The sequence below is a fragment of the Zootoca vivipara genome, chromosome 15, assembly GCF_963506605.1.
Source record: "Zootoca vivipara chromosome 15, rZooViv1.1, whole genome shotgun sequence".
NCBI lineage: Eukaryota > Metazoa > Chordata > Lepidosauria > Squamata > Lacertidae > Zootoca > Zootoca vivipara.
Genome location: NC_083290.1, coordinates 35,093,430 through 35,107,119, shown reverse-complemented (window position 1 = coordinate 35,107,119; position 13,690 = coordinate 35,093,430). Strand labels below are relative to the sequence as shown.

General features: G+C 41.6%; 1 protein-coding gene across 1 annotated transcript in view; it reads left to right on the top strand.

The window, feature by feature from the left end:
- TCF7L1 (transcription factor 7 like 1) overlaps positions 1-13,690 on the top strand; it is a 77,870-nt gene that overhangs the window by 38,834 nt on the left and 25,346 nt on the right. The window lies entirely within an intron of this gene.

The window sequence follows — 13,690 nt, the reverse complement described above, 5'->3', positions numbered from 1 at the left end:
TTTTTGGCCCAGGAGGCCACATTCCTTCATAGGGACCCTTCCAGGAACTATATACCTATGGAGAGTGGGTCCAGAGGCAAAAGTGGGTGGAGAAATGGATGATATGCTTATCTTTGTAGAGTAGGCCACATTCCAGCTACACAAAAGTCAGATTTCTCCATTCACCACCCAGACAAGCAAGAGGCATTACAATTCACCCATTTAAGCTACTGAAGGAGGTTGTGGAACAAAGCTGGTGAGGGGTGTGGCCTAGGGAGAGTCCTAAGGGTCAGTTAGATTTTGTTCCTGGACCTGTGGTTCCCCACCACAGGTTAGATCGGAGGACAAAGGGAATCCTTAGCACATTTTCAAATAACACTAGGAGGGATAGCTAGAAGTAACCACTGAGCCTAGGGCTTGCTGATCAGAAGGTCGGCGGTTTGAATCCCTGTGACGGGGTGAGCTCCTGTTGCTTGGTCCCAGCTCCTGCCAACCTAGCAGTTCGAAAGCACGTCAAAGTGCAAGTAGATAAATAGGAACCGCTACAGCGGGAAGGTAAACAGCGTTTCCATGTGCTGCTCTGGTTTGCCAGAAGCGGCTTTGTCATGCTGGCCACATGACCTGGAAGCTATACGCCGGCTCCCTTGGCCAATAATGCGAGATGAGCGCGCAACCCCAGAGTCGGTCACGACTGGACCTAATGGTCAGGGGTCCCTTTACCTTTACCTAATATAAGAAGTAAGTAATAACATTTAAAATGAACTTGATATAATGAAAAACTGAGTGGAAACTAATGAAATAGAATTCAGCTGAGATAAGTGTGAAGTTCTGCATTTTAGTGCAGGTGGCAGGGGGAAGCACTGCTATAGGATGGAGAATACCTACCGGTAGGTTGACAGTAGTACATTATTATATTTATATACCCTGTCACTTCCTCTGACAGGACTAAATGTAGCTTACAGATAAAAACAAGAATCTCTAAAAACATAGGAAAAACTATAATTAAAAACAATTAAACATTAATAGAATCAGAACTATATACATATGTAATCTGTTTAATCTGTTTAGATGTAAAGGTTTTTTGGGATATCTAGTTTATTTAAGCTGAGTATGATTCGAAGGTCGGCGGTTCGAATCCCTGTGACGGGGTGAGCTCCTGTTGCTTGGTCCCAGCTCCTGCCAACCTAGCAGTTCGAAAGCACGTCAAAATGCAAGTAGATAAATAGGAACCGCTACAGCGGGAAGGTAAACGGCGTTTCCATGTGCTGCTCTGGTTTGCCAGAAGCAGCTTTGTCATGCTGGCCACATGACCTGGAAGCTATACGCCGGCTCCCTCGGCCAATAATGCGAGATGAGCGCACAACCCCAGATTCAGTCACGACTGGACCTAATGGTCAGGGGTCCCTTTACCTTTACCTTTATGATTCAGTAGTGTGATGTGACTGAAAAAAAGGGCTAATGCAACAACAGCAACAACAATTTATTAATGCCCTGCCCTTCTGGCTGGGTTTCCCCAGCCACTCTGGACGGCTTATAACATATATAAAAACATAATTTGAGACAAAAGGCAGCCTTCATAGAACCACATTTTCCATGCCATGAAACGCAACCTTTCCATTTCATTCTGCACTACTTAAACCTAATGTTGAGTACTGTGTTTTGTTTTGGGTGCTGTGCTTTAAGGATGTAAATTTGGAAAGGGTTTAGGTGGGGAAGGCAACATGATCAGCAATATTGAAAACAAATCTTATAAAAATGATTAAAGGAGCTAGATATGTATGGTTAGTCTGAATAAAAAATACAGAGGTGAGATGTGGTGGCATTCTTCAGAGACACAAAGGGCTGTCACATAAAGACTTGTTCTCTTCTGTTCCAGGGGACAGGGCTTGATCTAATGGGCTTTAGGGAGAAATATCTTCATGGTAAAAGCAGCACAGCAATGAAATCAATTAGCTGGAGGCAAGCAGACCCTTTTGGGAGGTCCTGAAGTAGAGGACAACTATCTCTTGGAGATATTCTACTGGATTTTAAGGGGTTGGGCTCAATGACCTACAAGACCCCTTCCAACTCTGTGTGGTTGATTCTGTGTTCTGGCTGCAAAAATATTTTATGTAAAACTGAAATAACTTTAATTGGATTAAATAATGTTACCCTTCAAGATGGGGAACCATCAATACCTAAAGAAACTTAGAACATGATTGTGGCATTAGTGTTCACATAAACAAAACGTTGATTTGTGTTCTTAGCTTCCTAGAAAAATGTAAAATGTTGTCATGCTCTGGTTCATGTGGTCACCAATAGGTGGCCATGCCAACTGCAGCCCATCCAAGTTGTTTAATGGAGGGGTTGTAAAGCACCCCCTATTCTTTTAAATGTGCCTGCAGCAAGGTTTAAGGAAGGGTGAAGAGCCCAGCAGTTTAGAAAGTTGTATGAAACACCTCCCCTCCTGTTAAATGCTGCTACAGGAAGGTTTAACTGGGCAGGGGAAACAGCTTTGCAAGCTGTTCTGTGAAGCTTACCCCCAAAAACATTACTGCAGCCAAGTTTAATGGAAGAAGGAGAGGTAAGGTGTAAATGGAGTGGGGGTTGGTCATATTTTTTGGGGGTAACACACACACACACACACCCCTCCACCTCTATGGATCTGAGAAAAAGCAGCTTTTCAGGAAAGTGACAAGCTGTCAAGAGCTGCCTGTACTTGATTATGGAACTAATAGATCTGTGTCCTCATGCCCTGTCAGCTACATACATAGGCTACTACATAGGCTAAAGAGTTCTTGTGGGGTGAAGTGGTTTTATAGCAGAGGTGGCTAGCCTATGGCTTTCCAGATGTTGTTGAACTACAACTCCCATAGGTCCCAGCCAGCATGGCCTGTGGTCAGATGATAGGAACAGAACCCAAATGGTGGAAGGGCACTGGCGGCGGGAGGCCTCATTAGGGAAAGGCGGCTCAGTTTAAGAAGGGTTTTGGTTTAAGAACGGACTTCCAGAACGGATTAAGTTCGTAAACCGAGGTACCACTGTATTCATTTCTGCTTGTGTACCATGATGCCTTTTCTTCATAAAACAAAAGGGAATCATGCAAAACACAGTCACTTTCCCTCTTTATGTGAATGACATTTCCCCAGGCTTTGAATAAGGAGGAGGTGGGGCAATCTATATCTTGGGTGGGAGGGGTATACTCTCTTTGTCCCCTTATCTCAAGAGGATCTTGTGACTGGAATGGCAAGAATCCTACTGCCTAAAACACAACTACAGGATTGGAAATAGAGTGGTTTATTGAAGCTGCCCACAGTTCTGCACATTCTCTCAGCTGGGGTGAAGTGGAGGGAGGCTCTTTCTGTTGCTCCTGTTTCACTGGTAGTAAATGTCATTTGCTTCTCAAGGAAGAGAGGTTGCAGAGAGCTTAACAGTGTCATGGGATCATGAAGTCTTACTGGGTCTATGATACTGGCATGAATGTTTCTCTGCAAAATCCTCTGAAAGGAAATAATAGAGTTTCCCTACTGCCGGTGCTGTCTGTGAAATTGTGAATTTCACAGACAACTACAAGCTCTCCTCTTTTGAAGAGAGAGGATAAGGATTATTAAAGGCTTTGGAAGGGGGGCAATGTAGACATATGTATGGTCTAAAATAGGAAAGAGGGGGAGATAAGTAAAGGACATGAAGGGGGAGGTAAATTTTAATTGCCGCTTTAGATTTGTTTCCTGATTAATCAAGAAAAGTGACAGCTTTGCTAAAGTCAAGCAAATATTTTAGGACTAGGCACTTCTAAAGAGCTTTGTATTTTGCAGGCTGCAAAGGCATACTAGGTAAACATGCACCAGTAGCTTGTTAAAGTATATGTTATGTTTTTTCCAGAAGTCTTAAACACTTTCATTGGGTTTTACAGTATATGTCTGTGCTTAATTTTATTGTTTTAATGTCTTAAATACAAACGTATAATTAAAAACGTGATCCATGGTCCCTGGGAGAAAGTTTTGTGTAGGCTTAAAAAATGTTGACATTTGAAGCTTCGGACCTAATCTATGGAGTACAGTAGTCTCTTGAATATCTGCATGAAACCTGAACTGAAATTGCTGCTTTTTGGCTCAAATCAGGAGTAGGCTCAAATCAGTAGTAGGAAACATGTGGCCTTCTAAATGTTGCTGGGCTACAACTCTCAACATCCCTGGTTGTGTCTGAGGGTGATGGCCATCTGTGGGCCAATGATTCCCCATCCCTAGATGGTATGGACCCAGGCTATTAAAAGGAATATATGATTTCATATAGGTTCTTCCCCTCCCTCTCTGCAGGAGACATGTTTTGCCTGCAATCACTGTTTGGAGTTGAAGAACCTGGTATGGCATCAGTGGACACCACATAATTCTCAGACATTCTTCATGGCATGTGCCAAAGCACCCCCCCCCTCCCAATTATTATTTTTTTTTTAAATTGAGGCTTTTGCTTTGACTGGTTATTTGAATGTGGGCTTCCTGGTTTTCTTTTGGGGGTGGGGTTTGCCTGCTCTCTCTCTTTGTATAGGCAACCTAAGGCCTGTGGGCCGGATGCGGCCCAATTTCCTTCTCAATCCGGCCCACGGACGGTCCGGGAATCAGCGTGTTTTTACATGAGTAGAATGTGTCCTTTTATTTAAATTGCATCTCTGGGTTATTTGTGGAGCATAGGACTTTGTTCACCCCCCCCAAATATATTCCGGCCCCCACAAGGTCTGAGGGACAGTGGACTGGCCCCCTGCTGCAAAAGTTTGCTGACCCCTTGTGTAGGGTTCTGCCTGTTGTGTGCTGTTCTGAGTTTTTCTTCTGTGAAATAGGTATTTTGTGGTACCTCAAGGCCTAAGAGGGTTCTAGAACCCTGGTCTGGAAGATAAGTTTAACATCTAATAGAAAATAGCTCTCCCCCCCCCCCAAGCTACTGTACCTTCATTGTGTAATTCCCTCCCCATGGAAATTTCCTGAGTTTGCTATGAACACATTTTTATTCTCCCAAGATTTCTTAGAACTAAGATTCTTTTTGTTTCAATGTGAACTAAAATGTGGAAATGTTTAGGTATTGTATATTAGAATCAATATTTTATCACTCTTCATACTTCCTGCTTTAGATGCCATTATGTTTGTAAAACAGCCTAAAAATCTAAATCTAATGATTTCCCCCCTTTTTTTAAAAAAAGGTTTTCTCAAGGTGGGAAAAATGCTTTCTACCAAGGTCTAATCATCAATAGCAATAAGTGCTTGTGGGACCCTAGAGTCTAGGGTCCCACAAGCACTTATTGCTATTGATGATACCCGGTTTGGTTTTAACACATAACATGGATGACATGCAGGTAATATCATACCAGAGTATGATATTCAGATTATTCTGTCCACGCTGCACTGACATTCTCCTGTGATGAGACAATTCTGACAGTGTCTCTGTAGTTCTCTAGGACTAGTTCAGTGCTAATTCTCTGTTTTAATTGACTCCATTAAACTTTACCATCTAATGTGCTGTGCTACCAAGACGAGGCCTGCAGAGCTTGGAGTAGTAACTCAATTGTGTGTAAGTGGCTGTGAAGAGCCCTCTGTGCACTGTATGAATAGGCCACATATCCATGGAAACCAGAGCAGGCTGGCTGGTTGACCTTTGACCCACTTGTTGCCACCATCCTGTTCAACCTTGGTATGCCTGGATTTGAAGCTCCAGTGTTCTGCCTCTTCCCTTTTCCCATGGGTTGAGAGGCCCTGTTGCCTTTCAGAGGCTTCCTGCAGCTCTGCTTATGGCCACAACATCAGTTTTTTTTTCCAGTCCTTCCCCCAGTGAGTTTATCTTCTCCGCATAGGTCATGCAGCCCTTTCATTGCACATAAGAGACAAGCTTTTCACTTCACGCAGCAGATTTGATATTAAATTTAATAGCTGACCTAATTTTGACATGCAACAGGGATAGTTGCTATGAAACCTTTGGAGGGTTTTTGTTTTGCCTTAGATTAGAAGTTAACAGTAATTTGCAGGGAGGACAAACATTTTCTCCCATTTGAGGCAAGTGCAGTTATGCATGCTATACTGTCTTGTGAGGCAGGGAGGAAAATCTAAAAACAAGGGCCTATGCTGTCCATAATGGAAAACTGAGGGAAAGGCGCACACACTTCTTTTCTTCAGGGTCTAAATATGAACAACCACAGAGGCCCAAGGATTCCGTCTATTTGCTGTTGTTAAGGAATGTAAGCGACTCTGCGGGTTTATAACCTGGAATTTTGCATTTCCTCACACATAACCCAATTTGGAAAAGTTTTTCTTTTGTTGTTATGCTTTTGGAATTCACAGCTCTAAAACATTTTCATTCCTAGGGTTAATAGTCCCAAGGCAGAGTGTCCTGCTAGAACTCTTGCAGCTGTTAGGATGCAGACCTGTGATCTGTCACGTTACATCAACAAACAAACTGCAGTTTAAACTTTAGCTTGTATCCCTCAAGGAGCAAATATGCTCTGCTGAATTACGCCACCCTCTCTAAATGCTTTATTTAATTGTTAAGGGTGGGGGTGAAAACCTGGTGACCCAGCAGCTAATACTGTAGCTATGTAAACAGGCAAAGAAAGTGCCTCTTGTGGATGTCGGGGGCTGGGTAGTGTAAAGGCACTGAGGACACGTTTTAGGCTAGCTGCTTAAAAACAAAATAGCTTAATTTGTAAAGCTATTGAATTCCTAATCACTTCTTTGTCCCTACTAGTACATTGGAAATTTATAGGAATTTGGTTTTATAGAATTTGGTTGCAAAATTGTGGCTGTCATTTTAGAAAATAGTGTAACAACTTTGCTTTTTATTTTTCTGAAACTGTGTAGACTATTGGCTGTATCCAACTAACTTACACTTGTGGTAGACCCATTGAAATTAATAGACCCAAGTTAGACACATCTGTTAATGTCAGCAGATCTACTGATCGTTGTGTGACCATTTTTGAATACAACCCAGTATCTTTTGCCATGTCTTGATAGTACGCTTGATTTGCATTTCTTCTTTGTTTTTGGTGTTAGGAAGGAGAATGATTTTAACTTTAAATCATACTGTTTTATTGCAACATGCTCTATGTAGATCATTTAGAAACTTCTATCAGTGCAGAATGATGCTGTAAAAATCTTGACTGGTGCCAAGCATTGAGATCATGTGACCCATTTAGTATATCAGCATCACTGCCTGCCTGTTCATTTTCAAGTGCAATTCAAAGTTCTACTTAACAACCTTTTAAAGTACTTAACAACCTAGAACCAGGCAACTTGAAGGACCACTTCCTTCCATGTGAACATGACATCATGTGCTTGCCACTGCTCTCTAAGGCATAGTTGGTGGCATTGTAGAAAAGGGCTTTCACTGCGGTGCACCTCATATGTAAAACACCCTGACGTTTCTCTTTGTGTTCTGCTGGCATTCGAAGACATTTCTTTTCCAGTTCAGTTCAAGTTTATTGTTGTTTAATTGTGATTTATTTATTTATTTAGCTCTGGCTTTCTGGGTTTATATTAAAAATCATTTTTGGGTGTGAGTGCGAGTGCATGCATTTGTATTTTAATTGACTCGATTACTTTTTATATGTTGTGCTTTTAGCTGTTTTGAATGCTCCATTTGGAGAAGAAAATGCTGGTTATAAATTTTATTATAAAGAGTGTTAATCTATAGTATTGCCCAACTGTGAATATAGATATGAGAGAAATATTAAAATTGTTTGCAAAAAATAATAATAAAGGTCATACATTATGAGATGTGTGAATGGTGCTTGTGAGTGCCTGGTCTATACAGAGAAGAACATGTATATTCAGTTCCGAATACTGTAACCTAGATTAGGGTGTTTAAAACTAGAGTAAAATTTGCTCATGTCCAGATAACATCTACACCATGTGTGTAGCAAGGGCAGGAAATCTGGTCATTAATGTTTGTAATTTTTGTAGCAACTCTTCTTTTGTTTTTCCTTTCCTCCGCCTCCTGGTTTGCTGCAGGCTTCTTCGCCTAGAGAAGAGACTGCTGACATGCAGTGACTACAGCAGTCCTGGGCAAGCCAAGGCCTGTTGTCTGCACCCCATTGTTCCTGCCTAGGATTGCAGGACCACTGGATTGTTGTTTGAATTGATGAATGTTAATCCCCAGCTGAGGGGAAGCTATTTGGCAAATGGCAGGTTAATGTGCAGACAGCAGGGTGCATTGTACTGTGTGTGTGGCACAACAGCATGTGGGAGAGAAATGGTTAAAATCCTTTTCATTCCCCCACTAGCAGAGGAGGAGGGAAGGTAACAAGCAACCAGGGCTTGTTCTAATCTCTCTGGAATGTAACCATTTTGAAACTTTTATAGCTTCAATATGCCATTAACTCTTCTTTTTTTATATACACACATGGCTGTACAGTGAACGTCTGTTTGAGGCACAGTCTTATACTTAGAGGGGGTGCTCAGTTTTCCACACTGCCCCTGTACCATTAGCTTAGTCTCTTTGCTTGTATATTTTTCAGAGTGTTTCCCCACCCCCACATGCTGCCCTCTTAAATTGTTTAAAATGAGAAGGAGCCTTTATACAACCTTCGTAGAGGCACCCCCGCCCCATTCGCCAGCAGCTTCTCTGCTTACCAAATGGATTAGAAAGCACCCTTTGTGACCAAGAGTGTTGAAGAGTGGAGCATAAAATAAACCAGCTGGAAAACGACAATACAGAGAACTTTTAATTGGGTAGAACTTTCTGCACATCTTCTGTGGGTATTTTGGCTTTCATGGCTTCTCAGCTCTTGCCAGTGCTTCCTAGAAAGCTGACTCACCAAATGGGGTGGTGCACACTGTGTCCTAGCAGTTATGGGTGGTGTGAGTGTCTTTTAAAATGACTCTGCAGTAAACTGCAAGTGAGCTCACATCACCACTCAATGTTTGGAAACAGATTGGAGCTGTACAGCAGCCAGATTCAGGGACTTCCCCAATCTAACCAGATGCTTTGATCTTAGGGCTTGGAGAGCAGATCAAAGGCAGTCATTTAGGAAACTACTTCTACTGTACTCAGAGCCCAGAGTGTACTGTAGGTCATTGCGCTAGCTAGTTGGGGGTCATGGGGCCAGCTGCATACCAAACATACTCCTTGTACAGATGACAGCCCTGGCTCCCTGCCTTTTCCACAATTGGCTGTTACGGGAGCCTTGAAGACTAAGATCTGATTACAGATCCTCAGCCCAGTTTTATGTAAAGGGCAAGAATTCAGCACTAGCTGTATGAATCTCACAGTAACATTTTATCATCACAGTTTTCCAGTGTGCAAATGCATCGTTTCCTTCTCTGACTTCATTGTCCTCCTAATGCAGGGGTGGGGAAACTTGACCCTCCAGATGCAGCTGGACTCCAACTCAAATCAGCCGCAGCTGGCACGACCATGACCAAGGATGATGGGAATTTTAGTCCAGCAAACATGTAGGGCTACAGATTCTCCACTCTGTCATAAAGTAATGGCCTAAAGTATTTGCTCCTTTCATTCTGCCTAACTGTTATGGGCTGTACTCTGTTTTAAAAAAGAGCATTAAGATAGACAATTTTTTTTTAAAAAAGCATATAAATCAAACTTAAACCATTGAAAAACCATTTTCAGAAATACCAAATTAGTAGTAGGAGAAGGGGCAACTTGGAAAATATACTCTCTAATACTGACAATAATAGTATGTGATTTGAGCCACTGTGTGTTGAGAACTTTCTTTAACCGCACACATCTTGAGGTAGGGATTCGGATACATTCCACAGTTTGTCCTTTTGTGTGCAAAGAATATTATATATATACACACACACACATACTGTATGTATGTATGTATGTATATATATATATGTATGTATATATATATATATGTATGTATGTTTTGCTGGAACAACTGGGTTAAAGCATAAGATATACAGGTAGTGTCTGTGCTGTGCCCATGTTGAATTTCCATACTCTACGTGGGAATGTATGTAGGATTAAATTGAGTTATGGTTTAACATTTACAATATACCTTCTTAAGGCGAGTAAGTGAGTAAACAGCACATAGCAAGTAAGCTTTTGAAGGACTATGGGATAGTATTTGGAGGCTGCCAGATTATATGTATTTACTTTTTATGATTGTACAGCCAGACATCTAGCTTCTGTAAATCACTGCAGTGAGTGAATTAGGAGAACACACATACAGTTGTGGAGACTATCTCCTTAAACCACAGATTTCCAAATTTTCACGTTGGTGACACACTTTTTAGACATGCATCATTTTGTAACACAGTAATTCAGTTTTACTAGCAAACCGGAGATTAAACTAACCCCTTTTCAGCCCCGGGAGGAGTGAGGGGAGCGGTCACGCAACACACCTACAAACTGCAGCCGACACACTGTGTCGCGACACACAGTTTGGAAAGCTCTGCCTTAAACTTTTGCAGACCAGAGCTTACAAGTGTCACTGGTTCCAATTTTATATGAATATGGTATAATTAATGCAGTAGCCTGCATTGTCTTTTTCCCAAGGGAAGACAGACTTTGTAAAATGTGAACAGTGCTCTTTAAATATTTTCCAGAGTTTTCTGTCTCGGGAAACATTCCTCTTCGCTCACAGGTGGCAGCGGCTGCTGTTACAGTTGTCTTTTCCTTCTCTCAGGGCAAGGGCCCTCGCTTGTATGTTTCATTCACTTTTGCTATGGAGTTGTTAGTTTTGGCTATATTCTGTTTTGAGTTTGGAGGCTCAGTTTTACAGTTAAAATGTAAAAGGTTGAAGGGAAACAGTTCTGCATTGTGGGCAAGACTGGTCTGTCACAGTGGACTGTTTGTATGTTTTATAGGAATGAGATAAGCTCTCTTCCTGTTCCATGTCAAACGTACACAAATCCTGCTTCCTTTGTCCAAAGGTGCTTGGTATATTGGTTGCCTTCCAATTTTTTGTTCTCAATCTCCAAAGCAAGGGTGGGGGAGAATCCAGAGTCTTCTGTGTTCAGAAACCTTTGGCAATTGCTCTTTATTTTAAAATGTTTGCTCTGTTCCTGCAGAGGAATGTGAATCTGGCCTGGATATGGTGCAAATGTTAGCAAATAAAGCAGCCTTCCATAGGAGCTCAACACCGCTGTGGAGGTGTTGACTATATCTTTACTACATCTCAGAAGTACAGAGAGGTCTTTGTCCACTACAACCCATAGAAAAGCCTTTCACCTTTCTGGTAGGCTGCATTAAATCAGAAAAACAGGAAGTTCCAACACATCATGCCTCCTATTAATCAGTCAGCGTAGATGTACCATTCTTTTCACGCTCAAGCACTGTAACAGTCATCAAGCTTCTCAGTACACACAATAGTGTTTATGTAGTAATACTGGTTGTATAATTTTGCTTGGGCTGGAGTTGAACATTGAGCATGTTCTCTCTTGATATTATGTCATAGTCAGTTCATTGCCTGAAGATGGCAGGGATGCATACATCGTAAGGACAATGTCAGGAGCATTCATATGTCTCATGTGCTATAACTCAACCCAAACCAGATGTTTTTGTCAAACTCTATGGCATGTGCAATGTTGTTTGGGCCTTGGGAACATTTCACAGCCATGCATATCTGGCCTTGGACTCGCTTTCCTTTTGCAGAGAAAAATGCATATTTCTGCATCTCTTTCCAAATTTCAGATTACAAGAACAGGGTTTATGGATAAATATTTCACCCTGCAATGTTTTTCAGTGTTTCCCCTTCTACCAAGTGATAGGCATCACAGAATACTGAGTGACGTTTACAAATGGAGAGTGTATCATAACCTTCTCTCCTGTGACCCTAATCAGAGTGTAAAGGAATGGATGTCCTTTGTTTACAGCAGTTGCAAAATAATCATCCATTGCTTTCAGTAGATGGCCGTTTAATACAGGAGATCCACTTTGACATAAGTGAACTTCCACTTGCCCTCCTAAAGATCAGATCACTTGGGGTCTGAAGTTTGAAGCCCCACTCAAGCCTTTACCTAGCTGACCTTTGCTCCCAGGGAAGCCACATTTGTCCCTTTCCCAGTCTAGGCCGCTTCATTCTTCATGGTACATTTTGGAGTTTTATTTTAGGTTAAGGTAAGTGGAATAAGTATATATGGGGGAAATATTGAGAAATAACTAGAAACACAATTAAAACTTACCCCATCTGATTGTGGAGAGATGGAACTTCTGTTACAGCCTCTTCCACCTATTCCCTGTGCTGATTCAAGATGGGAATCCCTTGCTTCAACCCCCAGATAATCTCCTGCCCAGCCACCTGATTTTCTGGACTTTTTTCATGGGTCAGCCCAAAGGTTATTTTTTCACCCTTTCAGGAAGTTTCTGCTTGTAGGCTTGTTGCATCATTACAACCCGTTGTCTTTTTCCTGCTTTTGTCCCAATACACAGAGTGAAACCAGATGGATCATTAGCTTGGCCTCTGGACTTTTTATGCCTTTCCTGGCACAGTGCAGTGCGTGGAGGGTTCTTGCAAGAGGGCGAAACTATTATTTTGCTTTTTGAGTGCTAGCTATCCTTTGTATAGCCCTAGATGTCTCCTAAAGCATTGTGCATATACAAGGATGTGCTGATATGTTTTTCGTTTGCAGCCCTCTCATTTTCCACATAGTTTCATGCATGAAGGTGGGTATTGTTAGGGAAGAGGGGTTTAAAAGGGGTCAGAGCCACATCAGAAATTCGCTCTATCTCATTTTTCTTTCCCTAGAAAGGCCTGTGTATTTTTAATTAATTAAAAGCATTGATAAAAGGCTTAATATTTCAAAAATCTTGAAGCAGTGTATAGCCAAAACTCAATAAAGCAGCAGTATAAAACACATAAAAGCAACTAAAGCAAATTCAGAGGAATAGTCTAGGGTGAGCTGCAGTGGTGGTGGGTGGCAGCATTGGGCACAACAGCAGCGATCCCTTTATTGCATTTCAAGCAAAAGTGTCTCCACAACCAAAAAAGGATAACTCTTATATATTGTAAAATATTGCTGTTATTAATTCAACTTCTTGTTACTTGTTTCATTTAATTTTTATCTCATGAGCCAAGCATCTCAATGGAAGAAATGATTTTATTGGAGGAAACTAGATCTAGTTCCTCATACCTGGCCTATTTAGTCCAGCCTCCTGCTCTCATTGTGGCCAGATTCCTATGGGAAACCTGCAAGCAGGAAACAAACACCTCAGCATTCTCTCCACTTGTGATTCCCAGCAACTGATACTGAAAGGCATACTGTCTCTGGCACTACAAAAGTCAGTGTATATTACAAGCACAATTTGTTGTACAGGAGCACTATAAGGTATGATGATGAAGAAGAAGAAGAAGAAGACGACGTTCTCAGGGCAGTTCACATAATAAAACCCCTATTCCCCATGAGCTAGAATTTCAGAGTGGTTTAACAGTTCTTTCACAGTATACTCTGGGAATTGTATCCCTGTGAGGGGAATATTGATCTACGTACAACTCTGAGTGCCCTTAACAATCTACAGCTTCTATATGTATTTGGGGAAAGCCCTGACTTCTTAAAATGATTATAGCAATTTATAGCGAGTGTGGTCTTTTGAATGGGCTAGGTGGCAGGAGAAATGCAGCCCATCTGATGAAGCAAAACAGCTTTTGCTTCTCTTGTATTGTTCTGTGATTGCCAAACTTAAGCTTTTCAGAAGATAGTGGCCTTCTTAGGATTGAATCTGTTCCGATGGCCTGTCGTAACAGATCAGCACTTATTCATCACGTTCTACTTGCAGTAGATAGTGGAAA